This window comes from Arachis hypogaea, chromosome 15 (assembly GCF_003086295.3).
Source record: "Arachis hypogaea cultivar Tifrunner chromosome 15, arahy.Tifrunner.gnm2.J5K5, whole genome shotgun sequence".
Classification (NCBI taxonomy): domain Eukaryota; kingdom Viridiplantae; phylum Streptophyta; class Magnoliopsida; order Fabales; family Fabaceae; genus Arachis; species Arachis hypogaea.
The window spans coordinates 114,028,324-114,044,252 of NC_092050.1; the positions used below are offsets into that span (position 1 = coordinate 114,028,324).

The following is a 15,929-nucleotide window of genomic DNA, read 5'->3' on the forward strand; positions in this document are numbered from 1 at the left end:
TCTCTTAGGAGTTTGATGCAATTCATTTGGGACACTGGAGGTCGAATCAATATCAAACTTGGTTGGAGATTCAAGGAGGAGTGGAAGCATAAGCCACCCTAAGAAAGATCTCCTCACCAAGTCCAACTTAGGACTATAAACTAAAGTGCTAGGTGGGAGACACCCCACCATTGTAATATCCTTCTAACTTTCTCTCTTTTACCTGTTATTTCATGAATAAATTGGTTATTTTGCTTGGTTAGTTGGTTTTATTTTGATGTTTGTTAAGTAATTATAGTAGAATAATGTGTTTTTGGGAGTTTTTGTGCTGTTTTGGGACTTGAAAACCTGTTTTGGATGTCAAGATTGATGGCTTGGAGGCATAATTTTCATTACAGGAACAGAGACCTGTGCATCCGCACAGCCTTGTGCGTGCGCACAGCTCCCCTGTTTTCCTGTTCTTGTGTTTGCAGCATACGCACGGCTTGTGCGTGTGTACACCCCTCTTTTTTACCTTCTGTGCGACCGCACATCATGTGTGTGGCCGCACACACCAAAAAAGAAACCCGCTTGTGCGAGCGCATAGCTCTGTGCGCCCACACAGGCTGTGCATGTGAACCCAACCCCTTTCCTCCATCTGTGTGAACGCACACCTTCTTGTGCATCCTCACAGGCTGTGATTCACCTTCTGCTCGCAGCGTCCGCACGACCTTGTGCAAGCGCATACCCCTCTTCCTTCTCCTTGTGTGTGTCTGCACACGACCCTGTGCGTTCGTACAGGTCCCTTTTCGAACGTTAATTCGAAAAGGGGAGGGTCGCGTTTCACCTTCCAAACCTTTTCCTTCCCTGTTTTTCTTTTCTCTGAACCCCTCTCAACCTCCCAACCCCTCCTCTTCACACCATCACCTCCCTTCACCGCGACCAACCACCGCTGGCGGACCCCCGTGCCGCCGTGCCTCTCTCTCTCTTCCTTTTTCCTTCTCTCTCTTCCACATTCCCCCTTCTCTCTCTTCCCTGTCTCAGCCATCGCGCCCGCCAGAGCCCTAGGCCACGCCTCTCCAATCCAGTGACCAGCCATAAACGGCGGCGACCTTCTGTGCCGCTGCGACTGTGCCTCACCGCCCTCCACCCTCATTCCTCCCTTTCTCCCATTCCTCTCTTCTGCAATGAAGGTTCCACCTTCTTCTCTTTTATCTGCTCCTGTTCCATTTTTCTGTTGCTTTAATTCACTTGCTTCTCATTCTGTCTTTAATTTTGTTTTAGTCATTAGGTGGTTATAGGTTAGTTGATTTTTGTTTTAGTGGATTGAATGTAGATGTTGATACTGGCTAAGTATTTTGGGTTGTTTTCTGGACTAATTGATGCAATGTCTGAGCTATGAGTGCTGCTATATATGAACTGTGACTGCTATTCCACTGATGCACATGACCTGCTTGATAAGTTGCCTGAATAGGAATTTTTTATTCAACTTCTATGTCTGATCATCATAGCTTTTGATTTTCTTTCCATTCTGCATCGTCAGTTTCGAACTTGTTCCAATTTTCTGTTGAATGTGAATGCTGCCTGAGATGATTTGGTTAATGCACTCTGTGTTCATGCTGAAACATCAAACTGAACTTGACTTTACCTTTGTGATTATCTTGTTTGATGTCAATTTTTGCTGTGCATATCATCCTTCGATAATTAGCCAACTGTGCACTTCATTGCTGATTTTGTTCTTGAAACCAAATTGGATTGAAATTTATAACTTTCATCATTCTATTTGGTACTTTTAAGTGCATAGCATGCTGAATTACTGCATTATGTGCTGACTATCCATTGCTTTTTATGCCAACACTAAACTAAAATTAAACTTGAAATTTTGAAACCTGTTTGGTGACATTGGCAGCAGTACATATATTGCTCTCTATGTGAATTGATCAAATGCTTATTCATGTATCTTTAACCTTAATGACCATATACATAGCAACTTGTTTCCTTAATTTTTGAGCAATTCAATCTGTTTCTCAATCAGATATTGCTTTGGACAAGAAGCTATGTATATGTGATCATTTCTTATCTTCTAAATATGAATATGCGTATGCTTTCACTGTGACTCTGATTTTTGTCCTTTGTGACAATTTTTCCAAAATCTTTCAATCCTCAGGGCACAATTGCAATAATCAATTTCTTTCAATTCAATTCACTTACATAATGCACCTAAGACATATATACGCTTTCATTGTTTGTTCACCCATGCATATGAAACTTAGGTTGCTTGATTTTGGGGAAGCGCATTTTCTTTTGAGCATTCAACTGTTCTATACATGTTTTCCCCTGATTGAGTGTTTATTTATCTGACTAGCTCTTAATTGAATTGTTTAACTGTTTTCTTCTTCCTTCTGTGATTTTTCTCTGTTTTTTCTGAGTTGTTTTCTGTTTTTGTCTTTTTCAGAATGGCCCGCAAAGAAAAGGAGAAAGCCAATCCTTTGCCTCGTCCTCCTCCTGTGCCTCCAAGTAACCAACCAGACACATTCATAAATGCTGAAGCCCAAGAACAGTACAAGAAACTAGAAAAATGGGCCTTTCATTATGAGAAAAAGCTCAACCTGCCTGAGAAATATGCGGATCAGATCCTTAACAGACTAAATTTTTATCATTGGGAATTCGTAAAATTCGATCCGGTGGAGGTAAACGAACACCAGGTCAAGGAATTTTACACAAATTTCCTAAAGAGGAATGCCCAAACTATTTTTCTAAGAGGTGTCACCTTGGACACCTCTGATACTGCTTTAGAGGCCCTCTTGGATATTCCGCATATTCCTCCATCTCGAGACGCTTACACTGGAATAATGAAGGACGTGACAATAGGCAAGATTTCTTTGGATGTGGTCCTGGAAAAGATTGGCCAGCCTGAGGCTAGATGGGAATACAGCAAGGGAGAACAGGCAGTCCTGTTGAGTGTTACATGCACTGACCTCAATCCAGAGGCAAGGATCTGGCAGCAGATCATTGCCGACTACATTCTTCTGAGCACGCATGCCACGCATATCAGAATCCGTGTGGCAGTTTTGCTGTGGGCTATTCTGGAAGGGAAGAGGATCTCTGTTGTTCCCCTTATCAAAGAGTCGATGTGTAAGGTGAACCAACAGCAGAAATTCAACATTCCCTTTCCATCGTTGATCACCAGATTAGCAGCTCTATCTGGTGTAGAGAGACGCCCAACAGACCGAACGTTTGTCTACATGAGTAAGTAGCCATTTTTTGCCATACGGTGATTATGACGGGCCGCCTCAGAAGAAGAAGAAGACCACTAAGCCTCCATCAACAGCAGCAGAGCCTTCAGCACCTCCTACAGCACCCGCACCCACACCCCAACCCCAGACACCATATGAGCTGTGTCTGGAGATCCTTCAGGCCATCCACTGATCTGAACGCCGCAACACTCGCCGCTTCCAATGGATAGTGGCGAAGTTTGAGGGTAGAGACCCTGGGCCACCTCCTTCAAATACACCAGAGCTTGAGGCCGCAGAGCCTGCATCTGAGGAGCCAGCAGCTGAAGCTGGCCAGGCAGTCCAGACACCTGAGCAGAGACCGGCAGAGCCCAGAGCTAAGGAGCATAGAGCTGAAGAGCCTAGATTTGAGGAGCTGGCAATTGGAGCCGAGTTGACAGTTGAGATGGCAGTCGAGACAGCTGACCAGGCAGTTGAGCAGCCGGTAGCCGAGACCACCCCAGTGACATCCGGAGCCCTCATTGTTTATCAGCGTCATCATCACCCACCACCATCTGACAGTGGAGCTTCTCATGGTTGATTCTCCCCCAATTGATTATTTTGAGCACTGAAGACAGTGCATGATTTAAGTGTAGGGGAGGATCTACAATATTTTGGGTGTAAACATTCTCTCCTGAACACTCTTATTCAGTTATTTTCAGTTTTATTATGCTTTTACAGATATTGGCAGCACTTTACTTTTTGCTACTATTTAGTACTTTGATGTATATATATATTAGCTTGGCTTGCTTCTAGTTATTTTTGGTATTGCATTTTAATTATGAATATATATATATATATGTTTTGAGCTTGTTTGCTTGGTATATAGTACAGTTATAGATTGTGATTGGATGATGTGAATAGCTTATGCCTAGTTTATCTTGATCCTAATTGTTCATGTTACTTTTTGCTTGTTGAAAATTAAGGAAAAAACTAAGAAATTTTGAAAAATTTTGCATCTATCACATCATACATACATATAGGAAATAAATTTTGGTGAAAAACAACAAATTTCCCAAGAATTTTGTTTCAAGGGCATTCTATTGAATTGATTGAGAAAATTGTTTTCAAACTTGCTTGAATGATTTCTTTTTTAGAACATAGAAGAGTAAAGAAAAAATACCTTGTGAGTTGTTAAGCTTGAATGAGTGGTTACATCTTTTAACCACTAATTTTATTCATTATGTGATATATCTCTTCTATGATTGTAATCTTAGTTTTGCTTGATTCTTTATTTCCGATGTTTGATGTCTTGAATGCATTTAGCATGTTTGAGGCCATCTGTGCATAACTCACTCACCCATATAGACCTACCCATGCATTTACCTTTGTTAACCCCTTTGAGCCTTAATTGACCCCATTGTTCGTAATAGCACCACATTACAATCTTAAGCGAAAAACCATGAATTTACCTTGGATTGTATCCTTGATTAGCTTAGGTTGAGGTGTGTGTTTCATTCAAGTGTGGGAAAATCTTTGGAAGGAACTTTGGTAGAAAAGAAAAGAAAAAAAATAATATATTTTGGGTATGCATTGAAGGAAAAAAATTTTGAAAATGGGTGCACATTCATGTGTCAATTTACTTTAACCATATGTATTGGTCATAAGAAAAAAAAAGAAATAGAAAATAAAATAAAATGAAATGGAAAAAATAATAAGAGGGAACAAAGGTTGCTCCAAAAGAAAAGAAAAAAATGAATAAGGAATGCATATGTGTTTTGAATAGAAACTAAGGCATGAATGTGAGTGAAAAGAAGTAATGGGTGGTTAGAATGCATTTTTGTGATTTGGTTGACATAGGTTAAGTTGGATACTTAAACTAATCAAGGATTCAATCATTTTAGTCCACTTAACCATAACTATCCCACCTTTACCCTAACCCCATTACAACCATATGAAGTCCTCATGATAATTGCATTCATACATCACTTGTTGTTGATTGTTAGATGAAAAGCAATTCCTTGAAAGTATGATTAGAAGAGACTTGAGTGATTAAACCCCTAAACACTGAGTGACTAGAGTGTATACACACCTAGTGAGGGTTCAATTACTTAACTCTATGTTTCCATGCCTCATATCATGTATTCTTGCAAGTTGCTTCATTTTGATGTCTTGAATCAATTCTTTAGATTTTGGTTGTAATGCATTACCTCCTTACTTAGCCCTATTTGTCTACACTTGTTTGGGAATTCGATTATTTGTTTTCACCAATTTCATATAGATACTATAGATTGATACATAGATAGTATATACATACTTGCATGCATATAGATAGTTGCATTTAATAAGTTGAACCCCTCTTGATTGTTTTCCTTGTTGGTTTAGCATGAGGACATGCTTTTGTTTAAGTGTGGGAGAATTGATGAGTCCATATTTGATGATATATTTTGACTTAAATTGGATAGATTCTAGCACGTAAACTCACACCTAAGTACCAAAAGTGGACTTAAATGTGAAAACATGCATTTTTGTGCTTAAATCGAGTAATTTAATTCTACTTTTATGCCATTCGATATGCCGTGATATGTTTTGTGAGTGATTTCAGGTCATTTTAGTAAGATTGGGTAAGCAAAAGTGGAAGAAAGCATGTAGAAGGAAGAACACATGAAGAAAACAAGGAAAAGTGTAACAACCCTAGTTTTTGAAAATCAAATGATTAGTTATTTGTGATTTATTATATTTGTTGATAATTTTATTTTAAAAAAGTTATTTTACTAAAGGTAATTAAATGGAGTTTCATGATAATTGGAGTTTAAATTAATTAGAATTTTTATATAATCTTTATTAGATATTTGATATAATTGAAATTATAATTTTAGTAATTGAAAAATAAGAAATAATTGTATAATTTAATTTAAATAAATTCTATTTTGAATAAATTATGTTATTAATTTTAACTCTCAGAAATTATTTTATTAGAAATGATTAGATTGATATTTATAAATACTTTAAGTATAATTGAATTAATATTTATGTACAATTTCTATTATAATTAGTTATCTTATAAATTGAAATTAAAGTTTCGGAGATAGAAAAATAATGAAAAGTTATATCATTTAATTTGAATAATTAATATTGAGTTTAAATTATATTTTATAAAATGTGATTAATATGTTCATTTTATATTTTAAATTAGAAATAATTGATTGAAGTTAGCAATATGATGATAAATAATGTTCCTAAATATTTTTAATAGAGTATATTTGATTTTAAAATTACTCTATCCTTCAATTTTATCAAAATATCTATTCATACCTATCCTTATTCTTTTATAAAATCCTAATTTCTAACCCTAATTCCTAAAATTAACTCAGAACCCTAATTTTCCCAATTCCTAACCCTAACAGCCGCAGCCTCACCCTTCCTCAACGTAACAAACACACACACGCGCAGAGAGGAGATCGGAGGAAGAGATAGCGCCGGCGGAAGGGAAGAATAGCGTCGCTGGCCTGGTACTACCGGACTCGCCGCCCAGCCGCCGTCGCGTCGCTGCCTAACCACCATGGCGTTGCTACCCAGCTACCGTCTAGCTTACTGCCTTGCTGCCATCGAAGCTCTGCCGCCACCGCTGCCGAGCCGCCATCGATAGAAGGAACCGCGCGCGAGAGAGGGAGGAGTCATCGAGGGAGAAGAGGTAGCGCAGAGGAGGGAAGTATTACTGCCTGCGCCGCCGCCTTGCCTCCATTGCCGCTGGAGCTTCATTGTCGCCGCCGTGGTTCTCGCGATGTGCAGGCTTTGTGAAGAGAGGGAGATGAATGCGAAAGACCAGGGTATGAACGAGGCCCTGTTCCGCACCGCCAAGCCTTCACGCCGTCAAACCACCCCCGCCACTGCTAGGTTTGACTCCGTCATTCCCTGTTGCCGCCGGAGTTAGCCGCTATTAGAGCTGTTGTTCTGCCATCGTCAAACTTGAAGGAGGATGTCATTGCTGTTGTTGCCGGTAGCATTATTACTGTTCTGGTTTTGGTCTATTCTTTTATTTAATTCTGTTCCATTTACACACTTCAATTTGTCACTGCCATGCTTGTGAACGATTTGATTTAGTATATTTCTTGTCCTAAATTTCCAGAGTTGTGTTTGCTCTTGATTTCTATTCAATTCGAATCTTTTGTCCTGGTGTAACCATCGTCACTGCCTTAGGAAATTGACACTGCTGCTGTTCTGGTTATGTTGGAATGCCACCGCTGCTACTGTGAAATTGGAGTACTGGGTGATGACAAGTCATCTTAGCCTAGTTTCACTAGCCTTTTTCTTTTGTTTTCAATTGATTTTATGCACTTTCTTAAGCCATAAGCAAGCCAATTGGGTAGATTTTCATGTTTCCTTTGATTCAATCAACCATGGATGAATTCATGCACTTTCATGAGATTTTATGCTATAATTGTCATATATTATGAAAGAAACACAATCTCATGATTTGGGGCATAGCTTTGATTGTTTTGATTGATTGATGATAGCTGAAAAGAGTTTTGAAGAAGGTTGAAGAAAGAAGGAATGGCTAGGAGTAAGAGAGAACAAAAAGCTTGAGCCAAAGTTTGCTTCAAACTTTAGCTCAAACTTTTGGAAGAATTGAAAATTCCCCAGAGGAAAAAAGTTTGAGCCAAAGTTTGCCTCAAACTTTAGCTCAAACTTTTGGGAAAAAAGCTTGAGCCAACGTTTGCCTCAAACTTTTTGGCAAACGTTGGCATCACAAAACCTACACCCTGGAGGAGAAAAGCTTGCGCCAACGTTTGCCTCAAACTTTTTGGCAAACGTTGGCGCCACACATATACACAACGGGACCAACGTTTGAGCAAAAGTTTGACCTCAAACTTTAGCCCAAACATTGGTAGCAGCAAGTGAAGCCATCTGGTATAAAAATTTTGAGTAAAAGTTTTCCTCAAACTTTCACTCAAACTTTTATGATTCTTGACCCGGTTCACAATGGGTTTCTCTCCAACTCCAAGAGCAATCAACAGAGACTCTTATCAACCCAATTCCATCAAGAGCAAAGGCCCAATTCAAGGCTTGAAGACCATTTGAAGAAAGTGTATAAATAGCTTAGGATTTAAGTTTTAAAGAGAGCTTTTCCGGAGAGAATTTTCAGAACACTTACAGTGGAGAGCACCTTGACATTTTTGGCATTGTTGTTTTTAGAATTCAAGAGAATTAGGGAGGAGAATTGATCTCTCTTCTTCCTTGTTCTTGTTTGAGCACTGTTTACTTTTCTTGTTTCGGATCTTGGGTGGAGAATTGAAGAACTTCTGTTTCAATCTCACCTTGAGATCTCGTTTAATTTTCTGCATAATTGAATTTCCATTTCTGTTAACTGCTTCGGCTTCTACTCTTCTGCAATTTACATTTCTTTATTTCCTTTGCAATTGTTCTTGCTGGATCTAGGAAGGCAGTGAGATCTAGACTTGGCTATCTAGTCTCTTGAGTCCTGAGATCTATAGCTTTCAATTTCAATTTCCTTGTTTCGTTGTCACACCAAGCTTATTCTCATTTTCATTTAAGATCCAGTTTAATTGAATCCATCTTTTACATTCTTGTTTGTTGAATTTTTCTTTTCCTTGTTTAATTTCTGCAAATCCAATTCCCAATTCCCTTTACAATTCAAGCCATTTACATTTCTTGCACTTTAAGATTCTGCAATTTACATTTCTTGCGTTCTAAGTTTCTGCCATTTAATTTCTTGTTCTTTAAGATTCAGCACTTTATTTTCTGTTCTCTTTAATTTCATGCAATTTACCCATTCCCTTTACTTTCCTTGCAATTTAAATTCTGTTAATCACAAATCACTCAACTAAATCTTGATTCGCTTGACTAAATCAACCACTAAACTAAAATTGCTCAATCCTTCAATCCCTGTGGGATCGACCTCACTCACGTGAGTTATTATTACTTGATACAACCTGGTGCACTTGCCGGTGAGTTTTGTGTGTTTGGAATTCGTTTTCCGAAAATACACATCAAGTTTTTGGCGCCGTTGCCAGGGATTAAAATAGATTGACAATGATTAAGTGAAGTGGAGATCTAGATCTAGCACTTTTTCTTTTCTGTTTCTCTAATTTTTTACTGACACACTAACTGTTTGAAATTTTGCTTAAACTAAACTTCATTCTAGCAATAGATTGAAGTGTTACTGGTGGTGTTTCTTTTGTTTTGTTTGTATGTCAGGTACAGGGAGATCCATTCCTGTTTTATCTGAAACTGACCAGAGAACTCTTAGAAGGTTAAGAAGAGCTGAAAGAGGGAAAAATATTGTTGGAGAGGAAGAATCTGAGGAAGAATATCACGAGATGGAAGGAGATCCATCTAATCCAGGAGGAGGGGTTAACACTAACCCACAACAGAGGAGAGTACTGGCCTCCTATACCTTTGCAAATGCTAGACATTGTGGAAGCAGCATTCTCACCCCTAATGTCCATGCAAATAACTTTGAACTGAAGCCACAACTCATCACATTGGTCCAAAACAACTGCTCGTTTGGGGAGGACCATTGGAGGATCCAAATCAACATCTATCTACCTTCTTAAGGATTTGTGACACTATCAAATCCAATGACGTGAATCCTGAAACTTACAAGCTTCTGCTGTTCCCGTTCTCATTAAGGGACAAAGCCGCACAATGGCTTGAAACTTTTCTCCAAGGAAGTATCACTAGTTGGGATGACTTGGTGACTAAATTTCTAGCCAAATTCTATCCACCCCAAAGAGTCATCAGGCTGAAAACCGAGGTGCAGACATTCACACAATTAGATGCCGAATCCTTGTATGAAGCATGGGAGAGGTACAAAGCCTTAATCAGAAAGTGTCCTCCAGAGATGTTCAATGAATGGGACGTGCTGCAAAATTTCTATGAAGGCCTGACATTGAAATCTCAAGAGGCATTAGATCATTCTGCTGGAGGTTCACTACAACTGATGAAAACTGCTGAGGAAGCCCAGAATCTTGTGGACATGGTGGCCAACAATCAATATTTCTTTGCTCATCAAAGAAACCGCCAACCATCACAAAGGAGAGGAGTAATGGAGCTAGAAGGAGTAGATTCAATCTTAGCTCAAAACAAAATGATGCAGCAACAAATTCAACAACAGTTTGAACAAATGGCCAAAAGGATTGACAGCCTTCAAGTTGCAGCAGTTAACACAAGCCAACCATCATCCACATGGGTGCAGAATGAAGAAAGCCAAGAAGAGCAACAACAGGAACAAGTGCAGTACATGCATAACCAAAACTCTGGACAGAATGAAGTGTATGGTGACACATACAACCCATCTTGGAAGAACCACCCAAACCTCAGATGGGGAGACAATCACAACCAAAACCAACAACCATGGCAGAGGAACTCAAACCAAAACACTTCAAGGAACAACCAAAACCACAACCAGCAGCAAACCAATCAAAACCCTTACAAAAAACCTCAAAACAACTACCCCAACCCCAACCATTACCAATCCAATAACCAACCCACCAACCAAAATGCCCACCATCCACCATCCACATCTCACAACCCACCACAAACATCACCTGAATCTCAAAGACTCACTAACTTGGAAACTTTGATAGACAAAATGTGGAAACACCAGGAAATGACAACCAAAACCATGAAGCCTCCATGAAGAGCCTAGAGAGGCAGATTGGGCAAATCTCCAAGCAGATTTCTGTTGAGAGACCTTCAAGTTTGATGAGCGGATAATTTATATGCTTTTTGACATTGTTTTTAGTATGTTTTTAGTAGGATCTAGTTACTTTTAGGGATGTTTTCATTAGTTTTTATGTTAAATTCACATTTCTGGACTTTACTATGAGTTTGTGTGTTTTTCTGTGATTTCAGGTATTTTCTGGCTGAAATTGAGGGACTTGAGCAGAAATCAGATTCAGAGGTTGAAAAAAGGACTGCTGATGCTGTTGGATTCTGACCTCCCTGCACTCAAAGTGGATTTTCTGGAGCTACAGAATTCGAAATGGCGTATTTCCAATTGCGTTGGAAAGTGGACATCCAGGGCTTTCCAGCAATATATAATAGTCCATATTTTGGCCAAGAATAGACAATGTAAACTGGCGTTCAACGCTAGCTTTCTACCCAAATCTGGTGTCCAGCGCCAGAAAAGGAGCCAAAACCAGAGTTGATGAACGCCCAAACTGGCACAAAAGCTGGCGTTCAACTCCAAGAAGGACCTCTACACGTGCAACACTCAAGCTCAGCCCAAACACACACCAAGTGGGCCCAGGAAGTGGATTTATGCATCAATTACTTACTCATGTAAACCCTAGTAGCTAGTTTATTATAAATAGGACCCTTTACTATTGTATTAAACATCTGGGGATTACCTTATGATCCTTTGATCACGTTTTGGGGGCTGGCCATCTCGGCCATGCCTGGACCTTTCACTTATGTATTTTTAACGGTAGAGTTTCTACACTCCATAGATTAAGGTGTGGAGCTCTGCTGTTCCTCAAAGATTAATGCAAAGTACTACTGTTTTCTATTCATTTCATCTTATTTTGCTTCTAAGATATCCATTCGCACCCAAGAACGTGATGAAGGTGATGATTATGTGTGACGCTCATCACCATTCTCCCCTATGAACACGTGCCTGACAAACACCTCCGTTCTACATGAAATAAGCTAGAATGAATATCTCTTAGATCTCCTAACCGGAATCTTCGTGGCGTAAGCTAGAATGATGGCGGCATTCAAGAGAATCCGGAAGGTCTAAACCTTGTCTGTGGTATTCCGAGTAGGATTCAATGATTGAATGACTGTGACGAGCTCCTAACTCGCGATTGCAGGGCGTTAGTGACAGACGCAAAAGGATAGTAAATCCTATTCCAGCATGATCGAGAACCGACAGATGAATAGCCGTGCCGTGACAGGGTGCGTGAGCATATTATTCACTGAGAGGATAAGATGAAGCCATTGGCAAGGGTGATGCCTCCAGACGATTAGCCGTGCCGTGACAGGGCATTGGATCATTTTCCCGAGAGATGACCGAAAGTAGCCATTGACAGTGGTGATGTATCACATAAAGCCAGCCATGGAAAGGAGTAAGACTGATTGGATGAAGATAGCAGGAAAGCAGAGGTTCAGAGGAACGAAAAGCATCTCCATTCGCTTATCTAAAATTCCTACCAATGAATTACATAAGTACCTCTATCCCTATTCTATTATTTATTATTCGAAAACATCATTATCAATTTATATCTGCCTGACTGAGATTTGCAAGGTGACCATAGTTTGCTTCATACCAACAATCTCCGTGGGATTCGACCCTTACTCACGTAAGGTATTACTTGGACGACCCAGTGCACTTGCTGGTCAGTTGTATCGAAGTTGTGACAAATTATGAATGTGTAATCACGATTACGCGTACCAATTTGCTCACGTGCCAGGAATAGTTTGAGCCTGGACATCACAATTTCGTGCACCAAGTTTTTGGCGCTGTTGCCGGGGATTGTTCGAGTTTGGACAACTGACGGTTCATCCTGTTGCTCAGATTAGGTAATTTTCTTTTTGTTTTCTTTTCAAAAATTTTTCAAAAATCTTTCAAAAATTTTCTCCTGTGTTTTCAAAAAAAAAATTTTAAAATAAAAATGTTTTCAAAAATTTTATTCAAAATTTTTAAGAATGAATTCTAGTGTTTCATGATGATTTGTTGAAGCCTGGCTGGCTGTAAGCCATGTCTAATTTTTGGACTGGGGTTTCAACTTACCATCATAAATGAAGAGATTCTCACACACTTAGTTGCTCTATACATGAAAAGTATCCATATCTGCTGAAGCTTGGCTGGCCATTGGCCATGTCTAGTGTTTTGGACTGAAGCTTTCATTAAAAGCTTGGCTGGCTAGTGAGCCATGTCTAATTCCTGGACTGAAGCTTTAGACTAACATGGCAAGATTCCTGGAATTCATGTTAAAAATTTTGGAATCCTTATTTTTTCTTTTTCAATTAATTTTCGAAAAAAAATACAAAAAAAAAATTTAGAAAATCATAAAAATCAAAAATATTTTTCTGTTTCTTGTTTGAGTCTTTAGTCATATCATAAGTTTGGTGTCAATTGCATATGCATCTTGCATTTTTCGAAAATATCATGCATTCATAGTGTTCTTCATGATCTTCAAGTTGTTCTTGGTAAGTCTTCTTGTTTGATCTTGATGTTTTCATGTTTTGTGTCTTTTCTTGTTTTACATGTGCATTTTTCGTTTCTTAGAGTCTAAACATGAAAGATTTCTAAGTTTGGTGTCTTACATGTTTTCTTTGCATCAGAAAATTTTTCAAAAATATGTTCTTGCATTCTTGCATTCTTGCATTCTTGCATAGCATTCTTGCATGCATTCATTGTTTTGATCTAAAAATTTCATGCATTGCATCTTTTTAGTATTTTTCTCTTGCATCATAAAAATTCAAAAATAAAAAAAATATCTTTCCCATTTTCTCTCATCAAATTCGAAAATTTGAATTGACTTTTTCAAAAATTTTTAAAATCAAATTGTTTCTCATGAGTCAAATCAAATTTTCAATTTGAAAATCTTATCTTTTTCAAAATCTTTTTCAAAAATCAAATCTTTTTCAAAATTCTTAGTTATTTTCGAAAATTCCAAAAATATTTTTAAAAAATATTTTTCTTATTTTTTATACCAAATTTTCGAAAATAACATAATCAATTAATGTTTTGATTCAAAAATTTGAAGTTTGTTACTTGCTTGTTAAGAAAGATTCAAACTTTAAATTCTAGAATCATATCTTGTGATTTCTTGTGAATCAAGTCATTAATTGAGATTTTAAAAATCAAATCTTTTTCAAAATTAGTTTCTAAAATATCTTCTTATCTTATCTTTTTCAAAAATATCTTTTCAAAATATCTTTTCTAACTTCCTAACTTCTTATCTTTTCAAAATTTGTTTCAACTAACTAACTAACTTTTTGTTTGTTTCTTATCTTTTTTAAAACCACCTAACTAACTCTCTCTCTAATTTTCGAAAATATCTTCCCCCCTTTTTTCAAAATTTCTTTTTAATTAATTAATTATTTTAATTTCTAATTTTAATTTTCGAAAACTACTAACCTTTTTCAAAAATTATTTTCAAAAATCACTAACCCTTTTTCAAAAATAATTTTTGAAAAATTCTCTCTCTCTCATCTTATTCTATTTATTTATTCATCTACTAACATCTCATCTCACATCTCTGCCATCCTCACAGTTGTGTTTCTTTCTTTACATCACACTCTTTCTCCCCCTCTTTTCTTCCACTCACAAAGGGATCCCTATACTGTGGTATAAAGGATTCATATTATTATTATTATTTTTTCTGTGCCCTCTTCTTTGTCATATGAGCAGGAGCAAGGATAAGAACATTCTTGTGGAAGCAGATCCAGAACCTGAAAGGACTCTAAAAAGGAAACTAAGAGAAGCTAAAATACAACAATCCAGAGATAACCTTTCAGAAATTTTCGAACAGGCAGAGGAGATGGCAGCCGAAAATAATAATAATGTAAGGAAGATGCTTGGTGACTTTACTGTACCTAATTCCAATTTACATGGAAGAAGCATCTCCATTCCTGCCATTGGAGTAAACAACTTTGAGCTGAAACCTCAATTAGTTTCTCTGATGCAGCAGAACTGCAAGTTTCATGGACTTCCATCTGAAGATCCTTTTCAGTTCTTAACTGAATTCTTGCAGATATGTGATACTGTTAAGACTAATGGAGTAGATCCTGAAGTCTACAGGCTCATGCTTTTCCCTTTTGCTGTAAGAGACAGAGCTAGATTGTGGTTGGATTCTCAACCCAAATACAGCCTGAACTCTTGGGATAAGCTGGTCACGGCTTTCTTAGCCAAGTACTTTCCTCCTCAAAAGCTGAGCAAGCTTAGAGCTGATGTTCAAACCTTCAGACAGAAAGAAGGTGAATCCTTCTATGAAGCTTGGGAAAGATACAAGCAGTTGACCAAAAAGTGTCCTTCTGACATGCTTTCAGAATGGACCATCCTGGATATATTCTATGATGGTTTATCTGAGCTATCAAAGATGTCACTGGACACTTCTGCAGGTGGATCCATTCACCTAAAGAAAATGCCTGCAGAAGCTCAAGAACTCATTTACATGGTTGCTAATAACCAGTTCATGTACACTTCTGAAAGGAATCCTGTGAGTAATGGGACGCCTATGAAGAAGGGAGTTCTTGAAGTTGATACTCTGAATGCCATATTGGCTCAGAATAAAATATTGACTCAGCAAGTCAATATGATCTCTCAGAGTCTGCATGGAATGCAAGCTGCATCCAACAGTACTCAAGAGGCTTCTTATGAAGAAGAAGCTTATGATCCTGAGAACCCTGCAATAGCAGAGGTGAATTACTTAGGTGAACCTTATGGAAACACCTATAACTCATCATGGAGAAATCATCCAAATTTCTCATGGAAGGATCAAAAGCCTCAACAAGGCTTTAATAATGGTGGAAGAAACAGGTTTAGCAATAGCAAGCCTTTTCCATCATCCACTCAGCAACAGACAGAGAACTCTGAACAAAATGCTTCTAATTTAGCAAATCTAGTCTCTGATCTATCTAAGGCCACTGTGAGTTTCATGAATGAAACCAGGTCTTCCATTAGAAATTTGGAAGCACAAGTGGGCCAGCTGAGTAAAAGGATCACTGAAATCCCTCCAAGTACTCTCCCAAGCAATACAGAAGAGAATCCAAAAGGAGAGTGCAAGG

General features: G+C 38.2%; 1 non-coding gene across 1 annotated transcript; it reads right to left on the reverse strand.

The window, feature by feature from the left end:
* Positions 1-15,079: 15,079 nt before the first annotated feature.
* Positions 15,080-15,187, reverse strand: LOC112753804 (small nucleolar RNA R71). Its single transcript, XR_003178169.1, has one exon. It is a non-coding gene; the product is annotated as a small nucleolar RNA R71 (small nucleolar RNA).
* Between the last annotated feature and the right edge of the window lie 742 nt (positions 15,188-15,929).